Source organism: Pteropus vampyrus, unplaced genomic scaffold (assembly GCF_000151845.1).
Source record: "Pteropus vampyrus isolate Shadow unplaced genomic scaffold, Pvam_2.0 Scaffold20, whole genome shotgun sequence".
NCBI lineage: Eukaryota > Metazoa > Chordata > Mammalia > Chiroptera > Pteropodidae > Pteropus > Pteropus vampyrus.
This window is the reverse complement of record NW_011888801.1, coordinates 6,712,711-6,723,996: the sequence shown is the minus strand read 5'-3', so window position 1 is coordinate 6,723,996 and position 11,286 is coordinate 6,712,711.

Genomic DNA, 11,286 nt, shown 5'->3' with positions numbered 1-11,286 from the left:
GAATAAAAGGGTCTTTCCTGAAGCTTTTTTTCTGTGCACCCAGTGCCCACTTCTGAGTTTTGTGCTGCCTTATTGCCCAGGCCAGAAAATACAGGAGGAAAAAATTGGGAACTGTACTACTCTTTCAGTGGTACTTTTTTTTAATTATTCAATTACAGTTGACATTCAATATTACTTTATATTAGTCTCAGGTGTACAGCATGGTGGTTAGACATTTATATAATTTATGAAGTGATCCCCCCAATTAGTCTAGTATCCACCTGGCACTATATATGGTTATTATAATATTATTGACTATATTCCCTATGCTGTATTTCACATCTACATGACCATTTTTATAACTTCCAATTTATACTTTTTAATCCCTTTACCTATTTTCACTCAGCCCCTGACCGCCTCCCATCTGGCAAGCATTTAGTTGTATCTATGAGTCTGTTTCTATTTTATTTGTTCATTTATTTTGTCTTTAGATTCTTCATATTGGTGAAATCCTATGGTATTTTTCTTTCTCTGTCTGCCTTATTTCACCTAGCATAATACTCTCTAGCTCAATCTATGTTGTCGCAAATGGTACGATTTCATTCTTTTTTATGGTTAGGTAATATTCCATTGTAATATTCCACCATTTCTTTATCCAATTGTCTATTGATGGGCACCTAGGTTGCTTCTATATCTTGGTTATTGTAAATAATGCTACAGTAAACACAAAGGTGCATATATCTTTTCAACTGGAGTTTTCGGATTTCTCCGGAAAAATATCCAGAAGTGGAATTGCTGGGTCATAAGGTAGTTCTATTTTTAATTCTTTGAGGAAACTCCATACTGCTTTCTATAGTGGCTGCACCAATTTGCAACCCCACCAACAACCCACAAGGGTTCCCTTTTCTCCACATCCTTGCCAATGCTTGTTTATTGATTTATTGATGATAGACATTCTGACAGATGTAGGTTATATCTCATTGTGGTTTTCATTTGCATTTCTCTGATGATTAGTGACATGGAGCATCTTTTCATATATCTATTGGCCATCTGTCCTCTTTGGAGAAATGGTTATTTCATATAAATTTTAGAATTATTTTTTCTAGTTCTGTGAAAAATGCCATTGGTTTTCTGATATGGGTTGTATTAAATTTATTAGATTGCTTTTGGGTAGTATGGATATTTTAATGATGTCAGTTCTTCCTATCCATGAGCATGGTATACGCTTCCATTTATTTGTATCTTCTTCAATTTCTTTCTTATACCATATACAAGAATAAACTCAAAATAGATTAAAGACATAAATGTAAGACCCCAAACCATAAAACTCCTGGAAGAAAACATAGGTGGTATATTCTCTGACATTGCTCTTGGTAATATTTTTCCAATATATCTTCTCAGGCAAGGGAAACAAAAGAAAAAATAAATGGGACTACATCAAACTAAAAAGTTTGTGCACAGGCAAAGGAAACTATCAACAAAACAAAAAGACAACCTACTGAATGGGAGAAGATAATTTGCCAATAATACATCTGATAAAGGGTTAATACCCCAAATTTGTAAAGAACTCATACAAGTCAACACCACAAAAAACAAACATTGTTTGAAGTTTATCCATATTATAGCATTTGTCAGTACTCCATTCCTTTTAATGGCTGAATAATATTCCATTGTATGGATATTTTACTTATCCAGTTATCTGTTCATAAATATTTACCTTATTTCCACATTTTGACTATTGTGAGTAGTGCTGCTATAAGCATTCATGTACAAGATTTTGTTTGAACATGTGTTTTCATTGATCTTGGATATATAAGTTGGAGTAGAATTACTGGGTCATATAGTACTTCTATATATAACTTACTGAAGGACTGCCAAGCTGTTTTCCATAACGGCTTCAACATTTAATACTCCCATCAGGAATATATGATGGTTCCAATTTTTTCAGATCCTCATAAACACTTGTTATTTTCTTTTTATTTTATTATAGCCATTCTCCTGGATGTGAAGTGTACCCTATTGTGGTTTTAATGTCCATTTCCCTAATGACTCATGATATTGAGCATCTTTTTATGTACTTGCATACCTTCTTGGAGAAATATCTGTTCAAGCCCTTTGCCCATTGTTCTCCCTTCCTTTCTTCCATCTTTCCTTTCTTGTTTCCTTCCTTCCTTCCTTGCTTCTTTCCTTCCTTCCTTCCTTCCTTCCTTCCTTCCTTCCTTCCTTCCTTCCTTCCTTCCTTCCTTCCTTCCTCCCTCCCTCCCTCCCTCCCTCCCTCCCTTTTGTTGTTGTATAAGGCTCTTTATATACTCTGGATACTAAACCCTTATCAGACATACGATTTGCAAATATTTTCTCCCATTCTCTAGGTCATCTTTTCCCTTTTTTGATAGTGTCCTGTGATGCACAAAAGTTTTTAATTTTGATAAGGTGTAATTAATTATTTTTTCTTTGGTTGCTTGTGCTTTCAGTATCTTATCTAAGAATCATTTGGCCAACCCAAGGTCATGAAGATTTACTCATGTTTTATTTTAAGAGTTTCAGCTCTTACATTTAAATTTTTACTCTATTTTGAGTTAATTTGTGTATACAGTGTGAAGTGGGATTCAACTTCATTCTTTTGCAGCACTATTTGTTGAATAAAATATTCTTTCATCATTGAATGGTTTTGACACCCCTGTTGAAAATTAATTGACCATAGATGTATGAATTTATTTCTGGACTCTCAGTTTTATCTTCTTGGTGTTTATGTCTACTCATATGCCAGTTCCATATACTATTTTAATTACCTTTGTAGTAAGTTTTGAAATTGGAAATTGACAGTCTTCCAACTTTTTCTTTTTCAAAATTGCTTTTGGCTATTTGAGATCCCTTGCAACTTTATATTAATTTTAAGATAAGCTTTTACATTTCTTCAAGAGGCCACTGGTATTTTGATAGAGATTGCATTGACTCTCTTGATTGCTTTTGGTAGTATTACCATCTTAACAGTGTCATTTTCCAATTCATGAATATGGGATATTTTTTCCATTTACTTAGGTTTTCTTTATCTCAAAAATTTTTATAGTTTTCAATGTGCAAGTCTTGAACCTCCTTAGTTAAATTTTTCCTAAGTATTGTATTTCTTCTCATGCTATTATAAACGAATTTTTTAAAATTTTTTTCACATTGTTAATTGCTAGTGTATAGAAATACAACTGATTTTTGTATATTGTTTATATATCCTGAAACTTTGCTGAATTAGTTTATCAGCTCTTATTGGTTTTTTTTTTTTTTGTATATAGATTCCTTATGAATTTATTACTACAAGATTATGTTATCTGCAAACAGAGATAGTTTTACTTCTGCTTTCCAATTTTGGAGACTTTATTCCTTTTTCTTGCCTTTTGCTCTGGCTAGAACATCCAGTACAATGTTGAATAAAAGTGGTGAAAGTGGGCATTCTGGTTTTGTTTCTGATCTTAGGAGGAAAGCTTCCAGTTATTCATCATTGAGTACAATGCTGGCTGTAGATTTTTCACGAATGCTTTTTATCTTGTTGAAGATATTCCTTTCTAGTCCTAGTTTTTTGAGTGTTTTTATCATGAGAGAGAGTTGGATTTTTCAAATGTTTTTTCTACATCAAAAGAGTTTGTTTTGTTTCTCCTTCATTATACCAATATAGTGTATTACACTGATTTCATATTTTAAACCATCCTTACATTCCTGGGATAAATCTTTTTTATTCATGATGTATAATTCTCTTAAGATTTTGCTGGATTTTTTTTTTTTTTTTTGCTAACATTTTGTTGTGGGCTCTTTCTTGTATAGTCATAAGGTATATTGGTCTATAGTTTTTTTCATTCTGATGTCTTTGTCTTTGGTATCAGTGTAATGCTGGCAAATAAAATGAGTTAGGAAGTGTTGTCTCCTCTTTTATTTTTAGAGGAGTTTGAGAAGGACTGGTGTTAATCTTCTATGAGTATTTAGGAGAATTTACCAGTGAAGCCATCTGGTCCTGGACTTTTCTTTGCTGGAAGGTTTTTGATTGCTGAGTCAATCTCTTGAATTTTTATATGTCTTTTCAGATTTTCTATTTCTTCTTGAGTCAATTTTTGTAGTTTGTATATTTCTAGAAATTTGGTCATTTCATTTATGCCATCTAAGTGGCATACAATTATTCATAATATTCTCCTATAATAATTTTTATTTTTGTAAAATCTATTGTAATGTCACCACTTTTATTTCTGGTTTTGATAATTTCAGTCTTCTCTTTTTGGTATTTTTTCGTCCATCAAGCTAAATGTTTATCAGATTTTTTTTTTTTTTAAAGAACGAACTTGTCATTTTGTTGAGTCTTTTATTTTTCTTTTCTCTATTTCATTTATCCCTGCTCTAATCTTTATTATTTCCTTCCTCTGATATCTTTGGTTTTAATATGCTCTTCTTTTTCTAGGTATTAAGGTATAAAATTAGGTTATTGATTTGGGGTCTTTCCTTTTTTAAATACAAGCATTTATAGCTATAAATTTCCCTCTGATCACTGCTTTCGCTGTATACTGTAAGTTTTGATATGTTTCATTTTAATTTTCCTTCATCTCAGAGTATTTTCTAATTTCACTTGCAATTTCTTTTTGGTCCACTTTTTTCCAAGATTACATAGGTTAATATCCACATATTTCTGAATTATTTAGTTTTCCTTTTGTTACTGATTTCTCGCTTTGTTCTATTGTTTTCAAAAAAGATATTTTATATAAAATTTCAAACTTTTCAAATTTATTGAGAGTTGTTTTGATAGACCTAGTATACGGTCTATCATGAAGAATGTTCCATGTGCACATGAGAAGAATGTGTATTCTTTTGTTAGATGGGTTTTTTATGTACACTATTACGTCCTCTGTTTCTTTATTGGTCTTCTGTTCGATTGATCTATCCATTATTAAAAATATGATATTTGAAATCTCTATTTCTCCTTTTGTTAGAATTGTTGGTTGACAGTTTCTTTTTTCTTTTAATACTTTAGATATGTCATTCCATTGCCTTCTGGGTTGATATGGGAGACTGAGCCCAGTGGGTGCCTAACTCAAATGCGAGATGACAAGGATTGGTGCAAGGTAACTATCTGTGGACCTGGAAATGGAGGGGAAATTTTTCAAGGCAGAACTAAGAAGGAATTGATGATAGGCTTTGTGAGAAATTTGATATGGATAGTAAAGGACTAGAAATTGAAATAACCTCCAGGATTTCAAACCTTGGAAGCTAGGAAGTTTTGAAAAATGACAATGCATAAAATGGATTTGCATTATATTATATATGAACATCTCAGAGTTTGTTCCTCTTCAGATTACTGTGGGATCAAGGCAGGAGTTTCAACTCTTGTTTTTGATTTTGGAATCTTTTTCCTCTAATCTAGCTTGGATTTTCCTGTCAGACAGAAACTCTCATTTTATTGCCATTTCAGGGCTACTTACTTCTCTGAGTCCCAGCTCCTGGCTTATCTGGCTTCCCAGCTTTCCACTTCCCTGCCCAGTTATGCCACCCCAAGCCCCAACTGAGCCTCCCTGTCTTCCTGTTGCCTTTAAGATCCTGTAATTCTTTTGGGTCCATCTCAGGTTCTTCTTTTTCCATGAAGTCTTTTCACCTTTCTTTCTTCCTTTTCAGAATAGCTGTTGCATAAAGGGTGTTTATTTGGACTTTTCACTAAATGAAGATTACATATTGCTGAAATTACCTAAAATTTTTTAAATATACATTCTGTATTGATTTTATATTTCCTTCATAAATTTATGTTCCAGGAGGGTTTTGCTTAAATTAATGAGGGCAAAGAAGTAAATCTTCGAGAGTATGTTCAGAGGAGGGCAGGGAAGATGGTGGACTAGGTAAAAGCAGGGTTCATCTCCTCCCAGGTCTGTATTGAAATCACAACCAAATTATAAAATAATCAACGTGGAGAAACACCTGAAGTCCAGCTGATCATAACACCTATATCTGATAATATAAAGGAGCCACATTGAAGCCAGTCCAGCATAGGCAACAACCATCTGAGGATTGCTTTGTTATTCTCACCAGGTAGCCCCCAGCAATCAAAAGCAGTGTCTGACCTTGGTTTATTGGGGAGCCCCTCCCAAGGGGCCACAAAACCAATGCATCTGGAAGCTGGCACCAGACCACAACAGAGCAACTCCTGACTAGACCCATTAGTGATACACACAAAGGGTGATTATAACAAGTACACAAACCACTCAGTGGGATCAGCCCCCACACAACATCTTTCACCTTGTGGGTACAGCGAATTCCCACAATTAGTCGGCCTGAACATTAATTCCAACCACTGATCTACTAACAACAATAAAGGCTTGGCAACAACATAAGATCACACACAACTCACACAAAGATCATGTCCAGAGCCCCGGCATAAAGGATCAGGGAGAGTGCACCACTAGGCCACACAGGACACTTTCTACATTAGGCCATCTGGCCAAGGCTGAGAGATGAAACAAATATTCCTACCACACAGAGACGAATACAGAGAGACTAATAAAATGAGAAAACAAAGAAACATTCCACAAATGAAACAGCAGGAGAAAACTCCAGAAAATAAGCTAAATGAAATGGAGGCAAGCAACCTATCAGAGACAAAGTTCAAAATAATGGTTATAAGGATGCTCAACAAACTTATGGTGAGAATGGATGAGCACAAAGAGAACCTCAATAGCATAAAAAGGACATAAAAACCATAAGCGAGAACTAGACAGAAATGAAAGATACAATAACTGAAATGGAGAATACACTAGAAGGATTCAACAGTAGATTGGATGAAGCAGAAGACTGAATCAGCGAATTGGAAGAAAAGGTAGCAGAATACACCCAATCAGAACAACAAAAAGAAAAAAGAATTTAAAAAATGAAGATAGTTTAAGAGACCTCTGGGACAACATGAAGTGCAAAAATATCTGGATCATAGGAGTACCTGAAGAGGAAGAGAGAGAGCAAAGGATTGAGAAGAATAATGGCAGAAAACTTCCTTAACCTGGCAAATGAATTATACATACAAGTTCAGGAAGCACAAAGAGTCCCAAGCAAGAGGAATTCAAACAGACCTACACCAAGACATATCATAATTAAAGTGCCAAAGGTCAAAGACAAAGAGAAAAATCTTAAAAGCAGCAAGAGAAAGGAAGCTAGTTACTTACAAGGGTACCCCCATAAGAATGTCTGCTGACTTTTCAATAGAAACTTTGCCGGCCAGAAGAGAATGGCAAGCAATATTCAAAGTTATGAAAAACAAGAATCTACAATCACGAATACTTTACATAGCAAGGCTTTCGATTAAAATGGAAGGTGAGATAAAGAGCTTCCCAAACAGGAAAAAGCTTAAGGAATTCATCACCAACAAGTCAGCAGTACAAGAAATGTTAAAGGATCTTCTGTAAAAAGAGAAAGAGTAAAAAAGAAAATAGAAATAACAAATATGAATAATAAAATGACAGTAACGATGTACCTATCAGCAATCACTTTAAATGTAAACGAATTAAATGCTCCAATCAAAAGACATAGGGTAACCAAATGGATAAGAAAATAAGACCCATGCATATGCTGTCTACAAGAGAACCGCTTCAGATCAAATGACACTCACAGACTGAAAGTAAAGAGATGGAAAAAGATATTTCATGCAAATGGAAAAAGAAGGAAAAAAAAAAAAAGCCAAGGTAGCAATACTTAGATAAAATAGACTTTAAAACAAAGGCTATAATAAGAGACCAAAAAAGGGCATTACATAATGATAAAGGGATCGATAAATCAAGAGGACATAACCCTAGTAAACCTATACGCACCCAACATAGGAGCACCTACATACATAAAGCAATTTTTGACTGACATAAAAAGAGAAATCAATAGTAATACCCTCATAGTAGCAAACTTTAACACCCCATTGACACCAATGGACAGATCTTCCAGGCAAAGAATCAACAAGGAAACAATGGGCCTAGAAGACACACTAGAATAGATGAATTTAATAGCTATTTTCAGAGAATTTCACCCCAAAGCAGCAAAATATACATTTTTCCTAAGTGCACATGGAACATTTTCAAGGATAGACCACATGTTAGGGCACAAATCAAGTCTCAATAAATTTAAGATTGAAATCATATCGACCATCTTCTCTGATCACAATAGTATGAAACTAGATATCAACTATAAGAAAAAACTGGAAAATGCACAAACACATGGAGGCTAAATAACATGCTACTAAACAATGAATGGGTTATTAATGAGATCAAGGAAGAAATCAAAAGAAACCCAGAGACAAATGAAAATGAAAACAAAACGACTCAAAAGTTATGGGACACAGTGAAAGCGGTCCTAAGAGGGAAATTCATAGCAATACAGGCCTACTTCAAGAAACAAGAAAAAGCTCAAATAAACAATCTAACTTTACAATTAAAAGAACTAGAAAAAGAACAGCAAACAAAGCCCAAAGTGAATAGATGGTAGGAAATAATAAAGATCAGAATGGAAATAAATGAGATAGAGTCTAGAAAAACAATACAAAAGATTAATGAAACCAAGAGCTGGTTCCTTGAAAGGATAAAGAAAATTGACAGACCCTTAGCCAGGCTCATCAGGGAAAAAAGAGAGAGGACTCGAATAAATAAAATCAGAAATGAAAGAGGAGAAATAACCATGGAGCCACAGAAATACAATGGATCCTAAGAAAATGCTATGAGAAATTATATGCCAACAAATTGGACAATCTTGAAGAAATGGACACATTCCTAGAAACATACAATCTCCCAAGACTGAGTCAAGAAGAAACAGAAAATCTGAACTAACCGATTACCACCAATGAAATAGAATCAGTAATCAAAAACCTCCCCCCAAAACAAAAGTCTTGGACCAGATGGCTTCATAAGTGAGTTTTATCAAACATTCAAAGAAGAATTATCACCATTCTTCTCACACTATTCAAAAAAATTTCAAGAAAATGGAAGGCTCCCTAACTCTTTTTATGAGGCCACCATTAACTTGATTCGAAAACCAGATAAAGACATTACAAAAAAAGAAAACTATAGGCCAATATCTCTTATGAACATTGATGCAAAGATCTTCAATAAAATATTGGCAAACAGAATTCAGCAATACATTAAAAATATTGTACACATGATCAAGTTGGATTTATTCCTGGTATGCAAGGTTGGTACAATATCTGCTAATCAATTAATGTGATACACCACATTAACAAATCAAAAAATAAAAACCATATGATTGTATCAATAGATGTAGAAAAATCATTTGATGAAATCCAGCATCTATTTATGATAAAAACTCTCAGCAAAGTGGGAATAGAGGGAAAATATTTCAACATAATAAAGGCCATATATGACAAACCTACAGCTAACAACATACTCTTGTTCCTTAAGATCAGGAACAAGACAAAGATGCCCCCTTTCACCACTCCTCTTCAACATTGTATTGGAAGTTTTAGCCACAGCAATAAGACAAGAAAGAGAAATAAAAGGCATCTGAATTGGAAAGGAAGAAGTAAAACTCTCATTATTTGCTGATGACATGATACTATATAGAGAGAACTCTAAAGATAAAACCAAAAAAACTGTTAGAACTTATCAATGATTAGTTGATTAGCAGATTACAAAATAAATATTCAGAAGTCACTGGCATTTTTATACACCAATGAAGAACTTTCAGAAAGAGAAATTAAGAAAACAATCCCATTTACAATTGTGTCAAAAACTGTAAAATACCTGGAGATCAAATTAACCAAGAAGGTAAAAGACCTGTTCTCAGAAAATTATGTTATTGAAAAAAGAAATTGAAGAAGATACAAATAAATGGAAGCATATACCGCGTTCATGGATAGGAAGTATCAACGTCATTAAAATGGCCATACTACCCAAAGCAATCTATAGATTCAGTGCAATCCCTATCAAAATACCAATGGCATTTTTCAGAGAACTAGAACAAATAATCCTAAAATTTATAAAGAGCCATAAAAAAACCCAAATAGCCACAGTAATCTTGAGAAAGAAGAACAAAGTTGGAGGTATCACACTACCTAATATCAAACTATACTACAAGTTTGCAGTAATCCAAACAGGATGGTACTGGCATAAAAACAGATATATTAATCAATGGAACAGAATAGAGAGTCCAGAAATAAATCCACGTCTATACGCTCACTTAATAAATGACAAAGGAAGTAAGAATATACAATGGGGTAAAGACGGTCTCTTCATTAAATGGTGTTGGGAAAATTGGACAGATACATGCAAAAAAAGAGAAGCTTAACCACCTTCTTACACCATATTCAAGAATAGACTCAAAATGGATTAAAGACTTAAATGTAAGACCCCAAACCATAAAACTTCTAGAAGAAAACTCTCTGATATTCATAGGCAGTAAACTCTCTGATATTACTAACAGGAATTTCTTTTCAGATATATCTCCTTGAGCAAGGGAAACAAAAGAAAAATTAAACAAATGGGACTACATCAAACTAAAAAGTTTTTGTACAACAAAGGAAACCATTAACAAAACAAAAAGATAACTTACTGTTTGGGAGAAGATATTTGCTAATGATACATCTGATAAGGGGTTAATATCCAAAATATATAAAGAACTTGTACAACTCAACAACAAAAAAACAAACAATCTAATTAAAAAATAGGCAGAAAACCTGAACAGATACTTCTTCAAAGAGGAAATACGGATGGCTAACAGACATATGAAACGATGCTCAAGGTTGCTAACCATCAGAGAAATGCAAATTAAAACCACAATGAGATATCACCTCACACTTGTCAGAATGATTATCATCAATAAATCAAAAAACAACAAGTGTTGGCGAGGATGCAGAGAAAAGGGAACCCTCATACATTGTTGGTGGGATTGCAAATTAATAAAGCCACTATGGAAAACAGCATGGAGGTTTCTCAAAAAATTAAAAATGGATATACCTTTTGACCCTGCAATTGCACTTCTTGTATTTATCCAAAGAAAACCAAAACAATAATTCGTAAAGATCTATACACTCCAATATTCATGGCAGCACAATTTACAATCATGGCAGATATGGTAACAACCTAAATGCCTATCAACAGACGATTGGATAAAGAAATTATGGTTCATATATACAATAGAATATTACTCAACCATTAAAAAAATGAAATCCTACCATTTGCAACGACATGGATGGACCTTAAGGTTATTATGCTGAGTGAAATAAGTCAGACAGTGAAAGATAAATACCATATGATTTCACTTATATGTGGAATCTAAGGAACAAAGTAATCAAACACAGACTCACAA